We start from the raw sequence: 25,540 nt of genomic DNA, 5'->3' as shown, positions 1-25,540 counted from the left end.
CAGTCCTGAGCACTTTGTTGGGGGTACTCTGACTTCTGCTTTCAGTGTGAGGGGCAGGCACATCAGCCGCTCCACAGGAGGTGGAGCCGGTATTCAGGGGACAAGTACTTTCAGGATCACCTTGTGGACCGCGCTTCGCCCGTCCGGGGCCAGGTGCAGGCTGAGTCATCAGTCGCTCCCCAGGGGGCGGAGCCAGCTTTGTGGTGGTGGAGCACTGCCCTATTCAGAGTCCAAGGGGCACCCCCACCTCCCACCAAGGTGCTCTCCTGCCATTCGCTACCTGTCATCCCCCCAGCCCTGTCACTCACATATTTCCAGCAGCTCATCTGGCCTAAGGGGAACAGGTAGCCTTGCAATAGTGAACCACGAAGATGGTGGTGATTCACTATTAGGACAGGCCTCACAACCAGGGCCTGTCCTACCTTACACCTACAACGCACCCTGCCCGCGGGCCTACCATAGGGGTGACTAACATGAGGCTAAGGGAAGGTTCTGGGGGCTGGCAAGTGTGTGCACTTGCCCAGCCAGCGTGACAGTAAGGGACTGCACGCGGGGTCGGCAGTGGCAGACCCAGGACACATTTTATATGGCCGCTGGTGTGGGTGGCGCAACCAGCGCTGCAGCCCACTAGCGGCATTGGCCTTCACAAGCCCTGGCACTCCGGGTGCACTTTACTGGGGACTGACAGTGAATCCAATAAACCAATCATGTATACCAATGATGAACACTTTATCTTAGGGAGCACTTGCGCTGCGGCACGGATTAGCCGTGGCGCAGCGCCCTGAGCGGACAACACCAGAAAAACAATCGAGGCACACCATCAAAAAGTGGAAGGGAAACTCACGCCAAGGTGCCAGGTCTAACACCTAGGATATTCCTGGGTTGGCCAATTAATCATGAGCTTGCACTCTGTCCATAAATCTGCTGGTACAATTATGTCAAATAGACTATTCAAATCAATCCATAGTACTTTAGACAATTTTACAAATCTGTCTACCTGCCTGTACCACTCAACGGGCTTTTCACGCAGTCGAGGGAAATCGTTCGTAAAAGACAAATTGTCCTGTCTCGTCCATGGAACATGTACATATCCTCCTCCTGGAATCTCTCTCATAGGGCATTGTGTCACTACCTTTTCCTTTTCTCTTACAGGAAATGCTGCAAATGTCTTTTCTGATGCATCATCATGTTTTCTATACCATCTGCTTCTCCATTTATCCACATCTCCCCATTTTCTCAGCAAAATGATTATGTCATTAATTTGACCTATTCGTCCTGTGGTGTTCATATTTTCAATATCCTTTTCAGTGAAATCTACTCGATATGGTTTCTGTAAGGCTTTTACCTTTTCAATATCAATGCCCATCTCATTTGCCACTTCTTCTAACCTTTCATGTAAGTTCTTTGCTCTCCAGGTCACACTTTTGCAGAAAAATAATAATTCTTCATCCTGATAGGTTTTCAATTTTTCTGTTGGGATAGTCCCTACTATTAATTCTTCCAATACCATTCGTAACTTGGCCACATCAATTGATTGGGATTCTTTGTCTTTCCTCTGCAAGCTTCTTAACCATTCACTTAACTCCTCTGTCTATGGTCCTACTGGTTTTTCTACATTTCCTTGTCCAAAATCTTTTTGTGTTTCTGACACTGTCTCTATCATTGTCATACGTCTCTCTGCACAATTCTGACCTACAAACGGGTTATTTGAAAAATTCGGTTTAATTACACTCATAGTCTGTCTCCATGGATTCTCATTCTGACTCACTCTTGGTTGTTCTACCGGTTTATTACTTCTGTAAGGGACTGTCAAACAATGCTCACTGTCCTTCTGTTTGTCAAAAATAGGCATTACTGGACCTATCGTTACTGGAACAGTTACCGCTTCTAGATTCTTAGTCAATTCTCTTATTTTCTCAGTTAATTCTAGGGTCTTTTTCGCTAATTCTACAGAATTTTCTCCATCTGTTTTTTCTCCCGACCTCTTTTCTACTTCTCTAGTAGCATTATTTTTACCCAAACTTAGGGACTCTGGTTCCGATTTTATGATTCGCATTGTTTCTCTCATTGGGGCACTTGGAGTTAATATTTCTGGTTCTGGTCGATACGGTGGTGGATTCTTATAGAACATATCATCAAGAACATCATCCTCGGACTCATTCACTCCGTACCCTCTCGACTCCACATTATGGTGCCGATTACGATCCGGTAAAAAACATTCCCCGTACGACTCGTATCCGGTCTTTTTACCGTACGAATCGTACAAGTGCCGTACAAACTGGCAATTACGATTCGCATGGGAAAAAGTCCATACGAATCGCATTGGGAATTATTCCCCACACGTCCTCGGGTCGGAAAATGTGTCCGACACGTCCATGGACGATTTACCGTACAAATGTGAAAAGTGAAGTCCGACCGCGGAATTACGATCCATCCCGTACGTCCGATGTTACAACCGGATGGAAAATACACCGTCCGCACCAAACTCCCATAGCAACCATGGAGACATGTGCCCGCATACGCGCCCAACACTCCCCCCAGCCCTCCTATGTACGAGTCGAATCCCCCCCTCCCGGCCCCCGTATATGTACGCGCCCCCCCCCTCAGCCCCCGTACGTTTGAGTCGTACCCCCCCGGCCCCCGTACGTTCGAGTCGTACCCCCGTGTATGTACACCTGTGTACGTGTCGTACCCCCGTGTATGTACACCCGTGTACGTGTCGAACCCCCCGTGTATGTACACCCATGTACGTGTCGAACCCCCCGTGTATGTGCACCCGTGTATGTGTCGTACCCCCCATGTATGTACACCCGTGTACGTGTCGTACCCCCCGTGTATGTACACCCGTGTACGTGTCGTACCCCCATGTATGTACACCCGTGTACGTGTCGTACCCCCGTGTATGTACACCCGTGTACGTGTCGAACCCCCCGTGTATGTACACCCATGTACGTGTCGAACCCCCTGTGTATGTACACCCGTGTACGTGTCGTACCCCCCGTGTACATACACGGGGGGTTCGACACGTACATGGGTGGACATACACGGTGGGTTCGACACGTACACGGGTGTACATACACGGGTGGGGGTACGACTCGAACGTACACGGGTGTACATACACGGGTGGGGGTACGACTCGAACGTACACGGGTGTACATACACGGGGGGGTTCGACACGTACACGGGTGTACATACACAGGGGGGTATGACTCGAACGCACACGGGTGTATATACACGGGTGGGGGTACGACTCGAACGTACACGGGTGTACATACACGGAGGGTTCGACACGTACACGGGTGTACATACACGGGGGTACGACTCGAGCGTACATGGGTGTACATGCACAAGTGGGGGTACGACTCGAACGTACACGGGTGTACATACACGGGGGTTCGACACGTACACGGGTGTACATACACGGGGGGTACGACTCGAACGTACACGGGTGTACATGCACGGGTGGGGGTACGACTCGAACGTACACGGGTGTACATACACGGAGGGTTCGACACGTACACGGGTGTACATACACGGAGGGGGGTACGACTCGAACGTACGGGGGCTGGGGGGGGTTGGCGCGTACCGGGCCACCTACTCTGGTCGTTTTGCGGCGTACTTCGCTTTTCCGGCACTTTTTGGGTGCCGTGAAAATATTGCCGTCCGGACTGCTGTCGGTTCGAATCGTACTTCCTGGGTCGTGAAACGCTGCCTGACAGCGTCCCGACGTCATGTCGCAGCATTCCTGGATCACATTGGTACGTATAATTTCATCGGTCGGTGTTTTTTACGATTCGTACGGAAATGGTGTTTCCGTGCGAATCGTATTTCCATGTTTGTAAAGTTTTACAACCGGGTACGAGTCGGACGGAGAAAACGCTCCGACCGACGGTTTGTACCCGGTTTTTACCGGATCGTAATCGGCACCTATGTCTCTTTTCTACACACTTTCGTCCTTCATTCTCTCCTACAGTTCTTACAGGGAACACACCCTCAGTCATACTCGCTTCCCGCCATCTTCTCATTCGATCATTATGCGTTTCATGTCCGTATGGTCTTCCAAACAAGTACCTATATCCTCTACCATTTCTTTGTCTCTCTCGTTCATGCATTTTGTCTTCCCATTCCGTCAAAGCCTCAAACTGTGTTGGTCTAGGTCTTGGTTCTAAATTCATCATTTTCTCTCTCAAATTTCTCAAAACAGCCAAATTAAATGAACCATCTTCTGGGAAAGCTAATACTCCGTCTTCTTTCGTGTATCTTACCCAATTGTCCAACCAAATACAAGTATCATACCCATATTTCGCAATCATAAAGGATGCGGGGGTTTTCGGTGGAGGAAGCAACAGTCCTTCCCTAGTTTTAACTGGTTTGTCCTTCTTAAACCACTTCTTGATTCTTCCTAACCATGTTCTTTTCTCTTTTTCTGGTGGATCGTGATACATTTTCTTGCCTTCCACGTATCGCTAGTCTCTCTTTAACTGTATCGCTAGTCTTATCCAATCACAGAGCGACTCACACTCATGCACCAATTTAGAGCGTCTACGTCACTGTCACAATCCTCAAATCCCAGCGCGACTCACACTAACGCACCAATAAGGAGCGACTTCCGCCACATCTGGTGGGAATGCCCAACCATCCACTCATTCTGGTCCCAAATTTTTGCTCAAATTAAAGAAATCCTGGGATACCCGATACCAGACAAACTGACCTTTGTTCAGACTCCTTGAAATAACAAAGGCAGATAGAGGCATTTTGCAGCTATCTCTAGGGGCAGCAAAGATAGCAGTGGCACTGCTTGGAAGAAACCTGATGCTCAAACCTTGACTCAATGGACTGCTCATCTCTGGTAAGCGATCACTATAGAATGCATGAGCGACATATTCAGGGATGATTTTAAAACTTTTGAATAATACACATGGGGATCCTTAACTAATTACCTCTCGAAACGCCTCCCGCTTATAACATGTCCATCAACAACACGAGTGCTACACCTCTTTAAATTTTGAATAGCCCCTCATGGAACACCCAAAACATCCCATGAGCATCCTTGGCTTCAATATACCACCTACTATCTGAACAACCATTGGTAACACTGAAAAACTCCTGATACCCCGATTGAGTACCTAGTTTTATTCTTGGTTTATTACTTGTTGAAAGAAGGGAGGGAGGAGAAGGGTAAGGGAGGGGGCAGGGTTTGTTAATGGATAACATTGGGATTACTAAGCAACTGAACCATCGACACCAAGTCTGAAACTGTTTCTGGAAATAGAATTGTAGGACGTAACGATGGTACTCAAGTTTTGAATGTGCCCTAAAAATGTTGATGGAATGATGCAATAAAAATAAATATGACAAGAAAAAAAAGACACAGGTTCAGGACATAAACAGTAGGATTTATTGTCACATTTATTTATTTAAGAAGTTTTATATAGTGCGAACAAGACCTGTTACGGTATCAACGCGCTTTACAAGTGAACGAAAAAGAGAAATGAAATATATAACAAACAACATTGAGGTCGGAAATGTCAGAGGAGAGAAATTCAATGGGGACGAGTCTTTGAGCGCGTCTGAGGCAAGGGGATTCTAGGACAAGAATTTGTTCATCAGAAGCGCTTTAACTAGCTTTTTGAAATTAACAGTTCAGGGGATCATTCTAATTTCCATTGGAAGGGAGTTCCAGATTCTCGGGGCAATACCTGAGAAAGCTCCGTCATACGCTTTCGATTTTCTGAAATTTCGGAGGTTTCAGCAGAAGAGTGTTGGTGCTTCTGGAGGATATGGAGCCACTAGATAGTGTAAGTGTTTGTGCGAGGTATAGTGGGGTTTTGAAATGTAAGGCTTTGTGAGTCATGCAAGCAATTTTTTGTTGTATCCTTGCTTCGTAAGGGAGCCAATATAGGGAATTCAGCTCTGGTGTAATATGGTAGTATCTTTTTGAGCTAGTGATGAGTCTAGCAGCTGAATTCAGAGAAGGCCTTAGTGGAGCCATCTTCAATTTCGGGAGTCCACAGATGGTTGCACTTTCATAGTCCAACTTGGAGATCACCAGAGATTGCACCACAGATTTGAAGTTATTGGGGGGGGGAGAGAAGGTTTTATTTTCCTTTGGATGCTCATTTGGTAGTTCGCTCCCTTGGTGAGGACAGTAATATGTTTTTGCATGGTAAGGCTCTTGTCAAGCATTATGCCCAAAGAACTCATGAAGTCAATGATGTGTGGTATGCAGCTAAGAGCTGTTAGCTGATTCATCCATTCACTGATGACAGATGAATGATTAGGAGAATAATTAAAGGGAATTCCGTTTTCAGAGAATTGACTTTGAGATGATTTAAAGTTAGCCAGTTTTGAGCTTTCAGTAGGGTGGTGTTGAGGGAACTGATATCGTCGGGAGTAGACTTTCAGGCACCGCTGAGTATCATCGGCATACATGTGGTAATGAACATTGGATGGTTTCAAGATTTCAGTTAAAGACTCCATGAACAAGTTGAAGAGAGTTGAAGAGAGTGTGGACCCTTGAGGAGCCCCAAGGTTGTCTAAGGAAGGGTTAGGGAGGGATTGATTGACCTTGAATCTTTGAGGTCTATTGTGGAGAAAAGATGCAAACCAATTAGGGACGGGCCCTGAAAGCCTCATCCTATGCTGCAGCAGGTCAAGTAAGCGATCATGGTTGACAGTATCGAAGGCTGACAATAGGTCGAGGAGGATCAGAAAGCAGGACTCGTTCTGATCCAACATTTTGAGCATATCATCAACAATGTGGGCGATAGATGGTTCGGTACTATGTCCATGACGGAAGCCAGATTGGAATTGGTCCAAAAGTTGGAAGCGGTCTATATGATTGCAAAGCTGAACATGGACACATTTCTCAATGAGCTTGACTGAGGTCGAAATGTTGGAGATTGGGAGGAAGTTGTTTAGGTCGGCTTGATCCGCCGATGATTTTTGAAGAATGGGAGTAACCTGTTCTGCTTTAAGACAGTCAGTGCGGCATTGACTATCTTAGTCCAAAGTGGGAGTAGGGATAGTTTGATCTCCTTTAAGAAATTCGGTGGTAGAGGGTCATTGATGTGGTTGGAAGGTTTCAATGCTGAGAGCGTTTTCAGAATGGTGTTATCATCCAAGGTATCGAAAGCGCTCCATGATGCGTTGTTCTTAGGGGTAGAACCTGGAATGATTGACGGTGTCAAAGATTTGGTGGGTGTGAACTGATAGGAGGTGAGATTGGCATGAGCTCCAAAGCACTCTGCAAATCAAGTTCCATCTTAGTTGTCTTACTGATGAAGAAAGTGGTGAAAATTTCACAATTAGGTAACGGTTGTGATCCAATCGCGGGGAGGTTGAGTATGCTATTTGATTGAGATTTAACAATCTCAAACAGTTTTTTGGTCGGTTTTTAGCTAGGTTCTGATGTATTGTGAAAAACATTTGCTTTGCAAATTCTTATGCATTTATTATAGATGTTCCTTAATGATTTCAGATGTGTGAGATGGTCAAAGGATGTCGTGGATCCCCACAATCTTTCCGCTAGTCTCAGGTTTCTTCTCACAACTAATCTTCTTTCAAAGGAAGGACAGAAAAAGAAACAAAGACATAAATGATATAGAGGCAAAGTATGTATGCAAAAGCCTGGGTGTATGTGAAACTGCAAAGTCATCTGACTCAGAAGTGTGTGCATTTGTTTTTTATTTTTCAAGCTTCACAAATTTAAAACAAACACTTTTGAGAAGGGCCTTTCTGGTCTGCAGTGGTCTGGCATAACTTGCAGCCATCTGCTGTTCCGTTGCTCTGAACAACACATCCTCAGCCCCCTAGACCCACCTCCTCCAATGGACAGTCCAACAGCTGGGTGGTCCCGCCCTCGCACTGTGGCTTGCCTTGCTGTTCTTAGACCACCACCCGTTCCACACCCTCCCATGTACTTACCATACCATCTCCCTGGAACCTTCTACCTGGTGATTGTAGAGAGAGCTACAGACTCAGCCACTACTCTGTGTTGCATAATGTCCCGCCTATGGTACATCCTGCAACAGGAAATTGTCCCTGTTGCCAAGCCCTATAAAAACTTTGGGAACCTTTCTCCACCTGGGTTTAGAGAACATCTTTGGACTTAGATGAGGAGGAATAAAAAGGGCCTTTGAGTGGGAGGGTTGAAGGACTAATGTTGGGGTAGGAGAAATTACTGTGCCTTTATGCAAATAAAATAAGCAGAATAATGGAAATGAATGTAGATGGGAGCAGAGGTCAGAAAGGGATACAGAAGTAGTGATATAAATTTTCCACTTTCCTTTAAGATAAATTGAAAATAAATGTTGGTGAGAATGAAGGTTTCAAGCAATATGTCTGGCTGTGTGAATAGAACTCTTATTTTAGAAGCACGCGGCCAATAGTAGTTCAAAATTTTTAATCAATTGGTAAAGTTTATAATTTGTTCAAGGTTATGAGATTGCATGATAGTAGTCACTATTACTTAGAGCACTTACTTTAAAGCTACAAAATGGTGGTATGAAGCACTATCTTAAATTAATCTGTCAAAAAACGACACTCAGCAGGAGAGATCCAGTGAATCTGCCTGATAACAGTATCATTTTTTAAGTCTCGCCTGAGACAGAGCATGTGCAATCGCTTACAAGACATTTTGTTTGCTTACAAGGGACTTAGAGTCTGCCCATTGCCTACTATTAGTTGGCTTCACTATTAGTTGGCTTCATCATCATTCTCATAGCCTTCCTTCTCTTTGGTCAGAGTGTGTTAGCTTCAATTATTTTTCCTGTGTTTGTCCCTCCCCGGAGAATGGCCCAAGTACTGCTTCCTTACCCAGTGTGTTTCCTTCCACTGCTCATTGGACTTTGGAGGTACTTTTTTTCTCTTTTTAGTTACGACAGTGTATGTGTTTTCACGCCATCTCCACATCCCTGTCCTGCCACATAGTTTGTTGCATCCCCCGTTGTTTCTTACTTTACTTTTTGTTTGTGTCTAGCTCTGTCATGTGTTGCTTGACCGATCATTTCTTGCTTACTGCGGAGTTGCTTGTCCTGCACTCCTCCTGCGTTCTTGCATTTCCCATCCCCCTCCCCTCCATCCAGAAAAAAGCATTAGCAAAGCCAATAGGTGACTGTGGTGTTCTGTATTTCCTTTACCAGGACAAAGTGTGCCCTCCTCCTTGATCCCACATTTGGCAACGAGTGGCGAGCTTGACCACCCTTTGTGGCCGATTGGACATTGTGACTCTCTTAAATCCTAATGCGCAACCTCTGATTGGCATTTTTACACTGAACTTAGAAAAACACTAGCCTGAGCTTGCGGGTCATTTACCAGCTGAAACCGGTGTTCGCATTAATATAGCAATACCATGCGATGCAGTTGAACCACAATTCTTTTATTAGAATGATGCAAAAATGATGCTTATTCTTTTTTCTGAGTGTATTATTTTCTTTTGTATGAATGAAGATTTGAATTTATAAAACACATTGGGGTCTATTAGAATGTCGGGCGGATCGCCACCGCCCGCATGGCGGTGGCGATCCGCCCGACATTCTTCTCCGCCTGCATGCCATTTCCCCCCCGCCATATTAGTATGGTGGGGGGTACCACAGCGGACAGAAAGACCATCCGCCGGTTTTCCGCGGGTCACACAGGTGACCGGGTGGAAAAGGGGCCTGATATGGTGGCGGTGTCTGCTAGACACCGCTATCCATATTAGGATGGCAGCGGGTAGCAGCCTTTCCGTGGCGGCAATGCAGTCCTTGCCTTTGGGGGCCTGTAGCGGGCCCCCCGGAACTTCGAGGGGTGGGGGGTGCACATGGGGGGTACCTATGGTACATCCCCTGCATTTTCATGGTCAAAGTGGCAGGCACCTCGCGGTGCCTGTCACCTTGTGCATACCAATGCGTGACGTGCATTCCCAGCATTGTAGTGGGCGGTGCTGTGTGCACCGCCCGCAACAATGCTGGGAATAGAGGATGCCACTGCCACGGTGGCAGTAGCATCCTAATAGCCGGTGCCAGTAGCGGTCCGTGGAGGGAGTTCCGTGGAGCGGTGAGGCGGGGCGGGGGAAATGTAAACACCGGAATATGGATGAACGGAGGTAAGTACACATTTAAATAAATAAAACAAATTTCGTTGCGCGCGCTGCATCGCATTTTGCGATGCAGCGCGTGCAAAGGAATTCGTTTTATTTATTTAAATGTGTACTTACCTCCGTTCATCCATATTCCGGTGTTTACATATCCTCACCCTGCCCCTCCCCCGCCCCGCCTCACCGCCCCACGGAACTCCCTCCAAGGACCGCTACTGGCCGGTGCGGGACCGCCGCACCACTGGCGACCGGTCCCAGCACCGCTAGGGTCGCCATCCTAATAGGCCCCATATTTTGCAAGGCTCTCTGTGAACGGAGCTTTTAATCTAAGCTTCTGAACTTAGACATGTAATAACAACAAGAGAAACTCGCTCTACTGATACCTACAAGGCGAAAAGATGGAACAAATAAAGTGCTGGGCATGCCTCACGTGCACACAATGTTAGTAATGTGCTGTTTTCATGAGGTCACGTCATATTTCTGACAATCCACCGCAGCATGTTGGCAGACAGACTCTTTGCTGGACCCTCGACACACAACCGATACAAGAACAAATGCCATACAGACAGCCCCCACCACCCCCCAGGGAGTGGAGCACAAATGCACCGAATTACTGGTTACTGCAGAGATTCTTTGACTCACTCAGCACCCCTTTAGCAGTTTTTATTGGCAGCACCTAGCAGATCTCCCAGGTCACACTGTGCACTCTCCACGATTTTGACTTTAGGTTTAGTACACATCAAATCGAGGATGGTTCACTGACAGAATACCAACACCTAAAATATCCCCATACCACAATATCGAGTTTGAAACATCAATGTCAAAAATATCGGCATCCTATATTTATAATGGTAAGTACAATATTATTGGAAAAAATATATAGTTGTACAAAAGATCGTTTTTTAAATATATGTATATAAAATAATAAATATTAAATATGTTAAATAATAAAATTCATGTTAAAAACTAAGTAGATTTCATAGACATGTTAACAAACATAACTAATATTTTTAAAAAGTTAAATACACATACATAATAATAAATATATATATACTTTAAAACAATTAATAAGCTATTAATTTAAATTTATGTTATCATTTTAAAATTATATAAAAATGTACATATATATGTGTGTGTGTGTATATATCTATATCTATTCTATATATATATATTATCTACAGGCGGTCGCCAGTAGATAGTTATAGTTAGGACCTATTTTCCATAGGAAATCCGCAACATTCTATTTGGAATAACGTTGGCGCCGATTGACGAATCTTCGCAAATTTTTCCAAACTTTTGGCCAGCTCCGCTCCGCTCCAACCCTGAAAGTTTCGCGGTGATCCATCAAGCGGGGGCCGAGAAAAAAGGGGGGTCCCAAAACGCGTTTTCCCCATGCAATTTCCCATAGGATCTGTTGTCGCAGCTACAGCCCGAACCGCTGAACGGAATTACACCAAATTTGGCAAAGAGGTAGTCCTCAGTTCGGACTCGTGCCTTTTGCTTAAATGGTGTAAATCCGTTCAGTAGTTCCTGAGAAAATTAGAATTAAAAGTTAGTGATATCTATGGCCGGGGAGGATCCGCGGATCCTCCCCGCACCCTCCCCGAACCCTCCCGAGCACGAGCTGAATGCTAATTGGCTGCCAACACTCTGAATCAGGAAGTGTTGGCAGCCATCTTGTGCCTCGGTAGAAGAAAGCACAAAAACAAAGACGCAAAACGCGACAAGGGGGCAGGGTAGAAACCCCCTAGGCCTGCTCAGGGGGCCGCACAAGGACCCCCAAGGCCCAAACATTTTTTTTTTTTTTTTTTAAATCGCGGGATGCGCGTAGGGTCCGCGCATCCCGCGATTTAAAAAAAAAAAACGAAGCGCGGCCTCACGCTCTTCGTTTTTATTTAGCCCCCGGGGGACCAAGTTCCGGGGGCAATGTTTTTATCATAATGGGGGGCCCAGAGGGGCCCCCCAGCCCCGGGGAACGCCACTCCCCGGGGCTTGTTTTAAAAAAAATACCAGTGTGGGGGGGCTTGCCCCGGGGACCGCCACCTCCCCGGGGCACTAAATATTTAAATAGGGGGTCCGTTATGGACCCCCAAGCCCCGGGGATCACCACCCCCCGGGGCTTAAGATTCAGTGGGAGGGGGGCTGCGCTGCCCCCCTCCTGGAGCCAAAGATGGCCCGAGGGACCGCCACCCCCCAGGGCCGGCTCCTGCAGTGTCCCGGGGGACCCACCCCTGGGACACTGCTGTTTGCTATGGCAAGGTGGGAGCCTCGCGGCTCCAGCCCTGCCATAGCAAACTGCTTTGGTATTTGGAAGAGAGAGCAGGAAACCTGCTCTCTCTTCCAAATACCAAAGACGATTGCTTTTCCACACGGGGAGCAGCATGTTAGCTGCTCCTCATGTGGAAAAGCAATGCCGGCTCCCGCAGGACGCAGAGAGCCGGCGGGGCCGTAGGGGTATTGGGACCCTCCCCACAGTCCCCAATGTGAAGGCCAGGCCCTGGGGGATGGGATCCCCGGGGCCAGTAGTGGACCGGGAGGGGGGCCACGCGGCCCCCCTCCCAAAAATAAATTTTAAAAATAATTTTAAAAAACGGCCCCGGGGGATGGGGTCCCCGGGGCCAAAACGGGCCACAGGAGGGGGGCTACGCAGCCCACGTCCATAAATAAAAAATAAATAAAAAGGGCCATACCCCGGGGGATGGGGTCCCCGGGGAAAATTATGGCCTGACCCCCAGGGAAAATTTTGGCCTCGGGAGGGGGGCCACGCGGCCCCCTTCCCGATTTTTTTTTATATAAAAAAAAACAAATTGGGGGCAGGCCCTGGGGGATGGGGTCCCCAGGGCCAAAAAATAAGAAAAAGAAGGGGGGCTACACCGTTTAAAAAAAACGGGATCGGGAGGAGGCCACACCCCCTCCTTTCATCACTCTGCAAACGCGCCCCCTGGCGCGTTTGCAGAGGCGGAACGAATTCCCTTTCAATACTGGGGGTCCCTGGGGGCCAACTAGCCACCAGGAACCTCCAGTATGCGCCAGGGGGCTGCGTTGCAGAGAGGTGTAATGAGGCCACGCCCCTTTTTACACCTCTCTGCAACCCAGCTCCCTGGCACTTACTGGAGGTACCTGGTGGGCTAGTTGGCCGCCAGGGGACCTCAGGATTCAAGGGGACTTAATCTCCCAACGTAAAACGTGCCACGGGCGCGTTTGCACAGTGGTGAAGGTAGGGGGCGGGGCCTGAGGTGAGATCTGTGCAAACATGCACTGTGGCGCTTTTTAAGTTGGGGAATTAATTCCTCTTCAATCCTGAGGGTCCCTGGGGACCAACTAGCCCACCAGGTACCTCCAGTAAGCGCCACGGAGCTGTGTTGCAGAGTGTTGTCAAAAGGGGCGTGGCCTCTGAATACCTCTCTGCAATGCAGCTCCCTGGCGCATACTGGAGGTACCTGGTGGGCTAGTTGGCCCCCAGGTGACCTCAGGATTGAAGAGGAATTAATTCCCCAACTTAAAACGTGCCACAGGGCGTGTTTGCACATGTCACCTCAGGCCCCTCCCCCTTCCTTCACCATTGTACAAATATTCCTCTAAAATCAGCCGAACTACGAATTCCGATTTACTCACCTGTAATCAGGAGAGATCCCAGTGCTGCATCTTTTAGCCCAGCACTGACCCTGAAAAGTAAATCTAAGCGTACTTACCAGTAACTTGTATTTCCTTCCATAGTGATCCATTGTGTCGTTTTCACCAGAAAATTTTCTAAGTGTCCATTTTTGAAACGTACAAATATTTCTCTAAAATCAGCCGAACTACGAATTCCGATTTACTCACCTGTTATCAGGAGAGAACACAGGGCTGCATCTTTTATCCCAGCACTGACCCTGAAAAGTAATTCTAAGCGTACTTACCAGTAACTTGCATTTCCTTCCATAGGAATCCATTGTGTGGTTTTCAGCAGAAAAGTTTCTAAGTGTCTATTTTCAAAAACTAAAAATATTCCTAAAAAATCGTCTGTATGACTTAAACACATTCTTTCAACTGTTTACAGGAGATTGGCCAGTGCTGGATCCAGGATCCACCACTGAATAAGAAAAAGTAACGATAACACTACTTACCTGCTAAGTGAATTTTCTACCATAGGATAACATTGGTGAGTCTATGGGAAAAAGTTTCAAAGTGTCAACTTTTAAAATACAATAATATTCCTTAAAAATCACTACTGTAACCAAAGCGCTTTTACTCAACTGTTTACAGGAGATGTCCAAGGACTGAATCTAGGATCCAGTCTAGTGGTTGGAAAAGTAATCCATAAAGTAACTAATTGCATTTAACTAGAAATTCACATTGAGCTCAATGTTGCTTTGTGTTTGAAATTGTGTTGCCTATTGCAACAACTGTAACTACTGTACTTAAAAGTCTGTTGCCTATTTGCCAAGTATTTAAACTAAAGTAATTCATTCTGAGAAAGAACATTTTGTATAGTAATGTATAATGTAATTAAAAAATATATATCTAAAAAGAAATAGTTTAAAAAATGTAGTAAATCAGTATAAAAAAAATCAGTATAACAATTAATACATTCAAAATTGTCATTTAGAAAACCTTTGAAATTCACTGAAAAAACCATAGGTTTCTGGCCTGATATAGTTAGGAATTAGCATTTAAAAAACCTTTGAAATTCACTGAAAAAACCATAGGTTTCAGGGGCGTTATAGTTAGCTGGACATTTCCCTCGTACAAAACCCTCGAAATTCCCCTGTTATAGTTAGTTCAGGTAACTATAACTCGCGTCCCCGCAATGCACTAATGATGATGTCACATAATACATCACCGATGACATGGTCAGTGACATCACTGATGACATCACTGATGACATCTGAAATGACATCACTGATGACATCAATGATGACGTCATCCATGTGATAAATTAGTGCATCTTCTCACACCCTTTGATATACTCAATCAAAATTTCAGACGTCCATTCTCAAAACCATAGATACTCCAATACCAATAACTACATACCCACTCATTGACTCTTAGATCTACACACACATCCACTCACTCACCTGTACAGTCACTCATACTTACAGTCACTCAGTACAGGACTATCATATGCATTTATACACCTACATAGACACTCACACACCACCAATCATCCATAGAGGTACTCTCACACCTAGTCAGTCATGCAAATAATTAATCACACTCCCATTTACTCACCTATGCAGTTATACACACACAAGTTCACTTACTCATAAAAACAGTACCACATTCTTACGCTCTTATACAATCACTGATACAAGCACACACTCATCCATACAGCCACTCTCACAATCACACACTCTCACATATACCCTCTTATATACTCTTACACACATATATACTACCTTTCACATATGTAGTTACTCTGAGATATACATTCAATCACTAACACACCCATACATACACTCACCCAACCATACAGTCCATCACAGATGCACTCTTAAAACCATGCACCCATAGAATCACCCACTCACACATGTATGCACAGAGTCACACACACCCCACCCACACAAACACTCAGGCACCCAAACAGATACTCAGACAACCAATCAATAACCCATAGAGACACTCATATAGCTATTCACAAAACCATGCAGCCGCTTATACACCAACAGACAGACATATACAAACATTCACACAGTTTAGTCACTAGTCTGCAGTAAGATACGTTTAATGACTCACTTATACAGTCAGTCACGCACCTACTAAATCATCCATTCACACACTTATACACCCACTCATTCTTCCATAGGTTTTTCCCTATATTTATATTAAACATATTTAAAATTTACAGAAACACACACTCACTGGATGACGTCATCAGTGATGTCATTTCAGATGTCATCAGTGATGTCATCAGTGATGTCACTGACCATGTCATGAGTGATGTAATATGTGACATCATCAGCAGTGCATTGCGGGGGCTCGAGTTATAGTTAGCTGAACTAACTATAACAGGGGAATTTCTAGGGTTTTGTACGAGGGAAATGTCCAGCTAACTATAACGCCCCTGAAACCTGTGGTATTTTCAGTGAATTTCTAAGGTTTTTTTAAATGCCAATTCCTAACTATAACGCCCCTGAAACCTATGTTTTTTTCAGTGAATATATATATATATATATATATATATATATATATATATTCACTGAAAAAACCATAGGTTTCACACATGTTATAGTTAGCGGAAATTTTACTGACAAAAAACCAATGAAATTGCCCCGTTATAGTTAGTGCTGGCAACTATAACTCACGCGACCACAATCCTCTGCTGATGCTAATACTGTATTTAGACACTTATTTGCCCATGTCTTCTTCCATACATTTTTAGCTATACATATATTACAAATATTTTTTTTTATAAAGACACATATGTCATCAGCAGAAGATTGCGGTCGCGTGAGTTATAGTTGCCAGCACTAACTATAACGGGGCAATTTCATTGGTTTTTTTATCAGTAAAATTTCCGCTAACTATAACATGTGTGAAACCTATGGTTTTATCAGTGAATTTGCAAGGTTTTTTAAATGCTAATTCCTAACTATAACGTGTGTGAAACCTATGGTTTTTTCAGTGAATTTGTACGTTTTTTTAAATGCTAAGTTACTTTACGCCATTCGAGGCGTGCGCGCCCACTTAACGCAGTGCGTTCCGTGCACGGTTTTTATCAACTTTAATAAGCCCTGTACATTTGGTGGCCTTCGGCCACCAAAAGCACAGGGGGTGGGGTCAATGTGGATAGTGTTTTTTTTATTTCGATTTTATAATTTCATGTTGCCAAAATATAGTTTTTTTACTGATGTCATAAGCACAGGGGGTGGGGTAAGTGTGGATAGTGTTTTTTTTATTTCTATTTTTTACCGTACGCTTACGGTAAGCGTACGGTAAGCGTACTCGGCGAAATTGCCGAAAAAAAAATAAAACCGTTTTTGCTCTTGGGGGATGTTTGGGGACTCCCTCAACATGACTATGTGGGAGGGAGTTGTCAGGGAGTAACATGTTTTTGGGCATCATGTTTGATAAATAACACTCAGTGCGAGAGACAAAATGGCGGACGCCGCTTCCTGGTTTCGGCCGATTCGAATGTTTACTAAGATCTAAGAGCCAATCAGAATCGCGCTCGCGCACGCCACCGTATGTAAGTGTACGGTAAGCGTACCGTAAGCGGGCTCAGATATATATATTGATTTAAAGGCTATTTTCTCAGAATCTACTGAACAGATTTACACCAAACCTACAAAAGGCACTTCCTTGACATAGGGACTACCTCTCTGCCAAATTTCTAGTAATTCTGTTCAGCCGTTCGGGCTGTAGCTCGTTCTAAAGGTCCTATGGAAAAATGCATGGGAAAAACGCGTTTTGGGACCCCCCTTTTATCTCAGCCCCCGCTTGACGAATCCCCCCGAGACTTTCAGGGTAGGAGCGGAGCGTAGCGCCCCACCTATTTTGAGAAATTTGCGAGGATTCATCGACCGGCGCCAAAGTTATTCAAAATAGAATGTTGCGGATTTCCTATGGAAAAGGGGTCCTAACTATAACTACCTACTGGCGACCGCCAGTAGGTAATATATATATATATATATATAAATTGTTCAATCTTCCTCAGAAACCTCCTTCCCACTTCTCGATCTCAGCAAAAGGATCACAGCACCACAACCGGCAGGCAATCACGAAAGCAGTGTTTATTTAAACCAAAGTGCAGACATGAACGGTAGAGGACTGTCTACGCGTTTCAGCTCCCAGCCTTCATCTGGACCATAGAGTACCGGAGCCCAGAGTTTCTCTTTTAAAGTGCAAGTGCAGTTACCCACGTTAAAAAATATAGAAGACAGACTAGACATGTATCAATCCTGATTTTTTTAAAGAAAAAACAATCTTGTTGGACACAGTGATCCATCAACATTATCTCATTTAAAGTGCAAGTGATTTTTGGGAGAGAAATATATGTGGAATAATAAGAAACATGTTGGTTCTGAGTTTCTGTGACTCTAAGATTTCCAATTAATGCCAATAGTATTATCGCATTAATAATATAATTTTTTTTCTATTTTAATAAACATATGGTTATATCATCCCATAACAATAAAACATTATACAAAACAGTCTCTGTTTATATGATTCAATTATAGTAAAGTACTTCCGAGTGCCCGACAATTATTAACGAACTTATTGGATATAAATTATGTCCTTGCACATTTAAAGTGACCAGTGCATTTAAGATTTCCATCTGTTCAAGGTGCTAGGTGACCGGAAAGTACATATTAATCATCAACGTTAAAAACTAGTCGGATTTTGGATCATAGTTTAAGGTGCCGATCACGATCCGGTAAAAAATGTCCCCGTGCGACTCGTATCGGGTCTTTTTACCGTACGAATCGTACAAGTGCCGTACGAACTGGCAATCACGATTCGCATGGTAAAAAGTCCATACGAACCGCACTGGGAATCATTCCCCACACGTCCTCTGGTCGGAAAATGTGTCCGACACGTCCTCGGACGATTTACCTTACAAACGTAAAAATCCAAGTCCGACCGAGGAATCACGATCCATCCCGTGCGTCCGAGCCTACAACCGTATGGAAAAAACACCGTCCGCACCGAACACCTATAGCAACAATGGAGACATGTGCCCGCATACGCGCCCAACACTCCCCCCAGCCCCCGTACGTCCGACACGTACCCCCCGTATATGTATACCCCCACCCGTCTAGGTACACCCCAGTACGTTCCAGTCGTACCCCCACCCCAGTACGTGTCGTACCACCGTCAATGTACACCCCCCCTGTACGTGTCGTACCACCGTCAATGTACCCCCCCCCTGTACGTGTCGTACCACCGTCAATGTACACCCCCCCCTGTACGTGTCGTACCACCGTCAATGTACACCCCCCCCCTGTACGTGTCGTACCACCGTCAATGTACACCCACCCACCCCTGTACGTGTCGTACCACCGTCCATGTACACCCCAGTACGTTCGAGCCCCACCCCCACCCCAGTACGTGTCATACCCCCCGTGTACCTACACCCCAGTACGTTCCAGTCGTACCCCCACCCCAGTACGTGTCGTACCACCGTCAATGTACACCCCCCCCTGTACGTGTCGTACCACCGTCAATGTACACCCCCCCTGTACGTGTCGTACCACCGTCAATGTACACCCCCCCACCCCTGTACGTGTCGTACCACCGTCCATGTACACCCCAGTACGTTCGAGCCCCACCCCCACCCCAGTACGTGTCATACCCCCGTGTACCTACACCACAGTACGTTCCAGTCGTACCCCCACCCCAGTACGTGTCGTACCACCGTCAATGTACACCCCCCCCTGTACGTGTCATACCACCGTCAATGTACACCCCCCCTGTACGTGTCGTACCACCGTCAATGTACACCCCCCCACCCCTGTACGTGTCGTACCACCGTCCATGTACACCCCAGTACGTTCGAGCCCCACCCCCACCCCAGTACGTGTCATACCCCCCGTGTACCTACACCACAGTACGTTCCAGTCGTACCCCCACCCCAGTACGTGTCGTACCAACGTCAATGTACACCCCCCCACCCCTGTACGTGTCGTACCACCGTCTATGTACACCCCAGTACGTTCCAGTCGTACCCCCACCACAGTACGTGTCGTACCACCGTCCATGTACACCCCAGTACGTTCCAGTCGTACCCCCACCCCAGTACGTGTCATACCCCCGTGTACCTACACCCCAGTACGTTCCAGTCGTACCCCCACCCCAGTACGTGTCGTACCACCGTGAACCTACACCCCAGTAGTTCCTGGCGCACCCCCAACACAACCTCCTAAGTACGGAGCGCACCCCATGCCCCAACATCACGACCGCATGTACGAGTCGTACAAAGCAACACACACGGACATAATCGTACAACCAAATGGCCCATGTACACACCGTACACACGCTCAAAACGCACGTACACAACCAGGACAAAATAAAACAACACAAGAATACACCATTCGAAAGGCACACAGCCACTAAACATGGCCAACAACCACTAAAATAACACAATCACTGACCTGCAACTGCCAAAAACAAACAGAGGCCCAATACACCACCACTCCTTATAACACACCCACCCAAAATTCAAACACTGCCACACCCACCCATGGACCAATAAAAAGGGCCCACACACACAAACCATGAGCCTTTGCAACAGACTCACTGCTGCCAGACACCACAGAACCAGACTACAAGCTACACCACACCTTACACTTGCACACCTTCACACGACCACCCTCACAAACACCCTCTCATCACATTCACACACACACACAACCATCCACACCCCCCCCAACATCCACACACCCCCCACACCCACACCATCCCCACCCACACCCCTCACCATGCCCACTACCAAGAATCCAAAGTTCAGTCACCGAGAGTTGGAGGTCCTTGTTGATCAAATCCTCAGAGTCGAGCCACAGATCTTTGGAACATTGGTCAGAAGCACCAGCCAGGCAGCCAAAACAGCCATGTGGCAGACCATCGTCGATGCTGTGAATGCTGTTGCGGATACCAGGAGGACCAAGCAGGATTGCCAGAACAGGTGGTACGATCTGCGGAGGAGGGTCAGAGCCAAGAGGCAGGAGGAACACGACCAGGCCAACGCCACCGGAGGAGGGCCCTCCCACAGAGCCGTACAGTACCATCCCTGGGAGGAGAGGGTGATGGCCATACTGCCGGTGGAGGCAGTTGAAGGAGTAGAAGGACTCCGAGACCCGGGTGAGTACACAAACAACGCACCTCACATGGGGGGAACTGCAACCACAACCAAAATTACTAACAGGCACGCAACCACCACAAGCCATCGCATGACTCAACCACACTCCATGAGCAGGCACATGCCACTGCTGCCACCATGCCCCATGCACCCAGCTGGACAATGTCAAGTCACAGGCCACAGAAGACAACAACACATGACACGGTAACCCGGATGGCGGGAGGCTGGGCACAAAAAATCACATAGTGCGACTCCAAAGCAGACAACAATGCCCTCTGCCCATATGGCCTAGGTCACAGCCAGACAAACACTGTGTCCCAACACAGGAATGACTTGCCAGCAAATGGCGGACGCCTTGCATCAACACATGGGGGTGAAGGCACTGTTTTGCACATGACAGCAGCTAATGAACAGCCAACATTGTGAAAGAGTGGCAGCACACACCACCACAGCAGCAGCGCACAGACACACAGCAGACAAAATGGGTGCCTGGAGATCAGAAACAAACTCACATCAACAGGCCAAGGGCCACTCAAAGATCTGCTAACAGTGTGTGCCCAGGAAGCTGGGCCAAGGTGACAGAGGGTGACACACGGAGGGAGGGAGAGGGGGACAGAGAGGGAGGGAGAGGGAGGGAGAGGGGGACAGAGAGGGAGGGAGAGGGGGACAGAGAGGGAGGGAGAGGGGGACAGAGAAGGAGGGAGACACAGGAAGACGGACAGAGGGAGGAGGCTGACACACAGAGGGAGGGAGAGGGGGACAGAGAGGGAGGGAGAGGGGGACAGAGAGGGAGGGAGAGGGGGACAGAGAGGGAGGGAGAGGGGGACAGAGAGGGAGGGAGAGGGGGACAGAGAAGGAGGGAGACACAGGAAGACGGACAGAGGGAGGAGGCTGACACACAGAGGGAGGGAGAGGGGGACAGAGAGGGAGGGAGAGGGGGACAGAGAGGGAGGGAGAGGGGGACAGAGAGGGAGGGAGAGGGGGACAGAGAGGGAGGGAGAGGGGGGCAGAGAAGGAGGGAGACACAGGGAGAGCAAATCAGTCCTTTGGTGTGTGGGAATGTCTGCTCGTCAGCAGGTGGACTGCGTGCATGTAGACAAGGGTGGCCAGTGCCAGAACCCCCCCTCTTCATCATGGCAAAACGCAGGGCCATGTCACAACCTGTACACGAGCACAAGGACAGCCACCTGCATCATATAAGTGTGTGGATCCACTCCATGTGCACATGTACAGTGCTACAAGGAAGGCGCAAATGCATGGCTCGCCACACCTGCACACTCCACTGCTGACTGCAGTCACACTTGACGCAGCAAGTAAGACTGTGCCACACATAGTTAAAGGGGCCAAATTGGTGCCCAAGGGACACACTTATGCACAAGTGCACTGTGAGTGGAATGCAAGACAGATCCTAATTCCAAGAGGAAATGTGCCAACTTTGAAACGGATGAAACATGGATGTTGCATGGACCACAATTAACATTTTCTCTCTCACACACAGGTCAACGTCGTGCTGCACCCCCCAACACTGGGGGGGAACACTCACAGGACCCGGATCTGCAGGAGACCGATCCCACCGGCAGCGACCACTCTCACCACTCTGCGGACGACCCCGACCGACCTGGCCCCTCTGGTGTCCAACCACCTGCAGCACCTGCGTCAGGTACAACCGTGCCAACCACCACCCCCACTCCTGCCACATCCCAGGAGACACCCAGGATCCCTGCCCCAACACCACAATGCAGCCAGGCTCGCCAGGAGGGACACGGTGTCCCGGGCACCCAGGAGGAGGCAGGCGACAACGCCAATGCCACCCCTCAGGGGTCCCGGAGACCCGATGTGCCCACAAGTGCAGGCCAGACGCAAGTGGGCAGGGGTGGTGGGAGTGGAGGACGGCGGAGGCGCGAGCCTGACCAGTTGGCTGGGGATCCGGTATTTTCCCATGTCCGTAACATCCTGGACTCATACCGGCAGGACACCACGGGCATGGCCCAGGTTGTGTCCGTCCTCGAGGGGATCAAGGTCCAGCAGGCCCAGCAACATGCGGAGCTAATAGCCTGTCTACAGGTACACCAACGGAGGATGGAGGACAGACAGGCTGAGCAAGTGACGGCGTTCCAGGGGATTCACGCTAAACCCCGTCCGATGGCCGACACCATGGCCGACCCTCCCTGTGCCAGAAGGCGGAGAACATCACCACCCACAGGGAGGGATCAGGAGGAGGAGGAGGAAACATCCGACGGAGCATCCCAGACGTCGTCACGGCCTGCTGCTGAGGTTCCCCGCAGGAAGCCGGGTCGTCCACGGAAAGGACCGTGAGGGTGGCTGCTACATCACCATCTCCCAGGACACCTGGCCTGGCACCTGGCCCACTGGAGCAACAGCATCACAGCATCAAGAGACATTCTCTGCCACATGGCCCTGCTGGTCACTGGCTGACCAATGTTGACAAAGACTGTGGCATGGACTCTGAGGATTTCCAATGGCAAGGACACCAACTCCCCTACTGAACTTTGGATTCCCTAATCCCGGAAAGCCCCTCACTTTGTCCCCCCCCCCCCCCCCAATAATAAATCACACTATTAAGAGTAGATGCCTGCTGGTAGCATTATTACCTAACATGTGTCTTGTACAGTCTAAACATGCCTGAGTCATCTGTTCACTTCAACCATCCACACCCTGGGGCCTGAGTCTGGCACAGGACACATGGGTCACAGTTCATTAGGCAAGACAGACATGGAGCACCATACACACCCGTGATGGGCAGAACCAGCTGAGGGGGTGGCCGAACAACCGTGCTGACAGACACATTGAGTACAGCAACAGTCATGCGCAGAGGTCAGGGATCCTGGCCAGTGTCCTGGGGGGCACCCAGGTATGTGTAGACAGGTGGCAGAACCATGTCCTGCAAGCTTGAGTCCGGTGGATGCAGAGAATGGGGTCATGGACAACGTTGGATGCATGGGGATGGCACATGTCACAATACCCACACAGTCATGGACATCATGCCCAATACACAGTCTCAGCACACACACACAGCTTGCATCTTGCCACACGACACATTGACACATAAACACAATCAGGCAATACCATGCCAGACATGCAGGATGCACCGTGCCAACACACCAGCATTGACTGAGAAGAGGCACCTTGGAGGCATAGGGACACCTTTATTAGTCATGTTTTTGGGATTGCAGAGGCAACTTGAAGTACACATGAACACATCATGTGGAGTAACATGTGGGTCCAACACTGGCACCCCCCTTCTGCACCACAAATGCGTGATAGCCATGGAACTGGCACACAAGTGTCGGCTAACAGCTAAAACCCACAGCTGCACACCGAGAGCCTGACATACACCATAGATCCGCTGATGTGGAAGTCCCACGCCATGCCAAGACAATGTCAACCGTATGTGTCCGAGGGCAGTGTCACACACATTGATGCCATCATCACAATGTGGTAAATATTTAAATTACCTGTACTATTTTTATGCGGTAAAGTCTAGTAAGAATAACTCAGTCAAAATAAGAGGCAGAATCCGTGGTATTAGAGGTTCTGAAAAGGGCTTTATTCCTTACAAAGGAATCATAGTTCGAACTAGGCAATCTTATTCCATCACCACGAAGGTTCAGGAAGGGATAGGCAATACATTATTGACAAGTAACAATATATATATGAAAAGCATTGCATTAAGACAGATGCAGGAGGCGTAACAGCTGATAATACAGATAAGAATACACATACGTAATGAAAATGGGCGTAATAACAGGCGTATACTAGAAACGTCATTTAAAATGATGTCACAAGTGGGTGGATCCATAAGAGAATCCTGCAGTGTCAGCAGAAATGTTTGGCAGAGATGCGCGCGCAGCCGCATGACGTATGATTGACGTGCAACTAGAGGGTGAAGGGGAATTGACATTTAGCTCTACATGTGGAGACAAAAGTCTGGGGGGTCAGGTCAACCTAATCCCAAATCGTATCTAATATCTTTGTTTAAAGAACTGTTTTATCCAAAAGGAAAGGTCTCTCGGACAGAATCTATTCTATACTGACTGTTAGTGTATGTACAAGCGTCTATGTGTCTACATGAGATGCGAGGGGGCAGGAATCTTCCATGGTAACAGGGGCTATGAATTACTTGCATAAAGACAGCGAGGCCAAGCTCTTTGCTCGGTAGCTGGAAGGATGTTTACCTAAACTACTAGACAGGATGAGGAGCGGAGCAGATAACTTGAAGGCTGAATTCAGTTTTGGCAGGCAACAGGCCGCGTCAGGCACCGTTAGCCGCGCAGGGAGTAGGACAAAGTTCATGGATACAGATGCAGGTCCAAGCTGGAGCATTTTAGAGGCAGAAGCAGGAAAAGGCTTGATGGCAGAATTCAGGGCCTGCTCGCCTGAACTGTAAAACGTGAAAAGTGAACCATATAAAGTCGGTGGCCAATCATACTTAGGAATGGAATATTCGACCCATTCATGGCGGATCTGAAAGAGGACATGTTGACGTTGGACGCACATGTATTTGCGTCTTCATAGCTGGAACTGGAGGGAACATACATGTATTTGTAGCATGTACATGGAGCCGTTGGGGTCTAAGATAGGGGACACAATTAACCATAAAAATTCATATTTCCTCATTCCCTCCTTGTCCCCTACGGACCCTTATGAAATATCCATCTTCATCA

This window comes from Triturus cristatus, chromosome 3_2 (genome assembly GCF_964204655.1).
Source record: "Triturus cristatus chromosome 3_2, aTriCri1.1, whole genome shotgun sequence".
In the NCBI taxonomy this organism is placed as follows: domain Eukaryota; kingdom Metazoa; phylum Chordata; class Amphibia; order Caudata; family Salamandridae; genus Triturus; species Triturus cristatus.
This window is presented reverse-complemented; position numbering follows the sequence as displayed.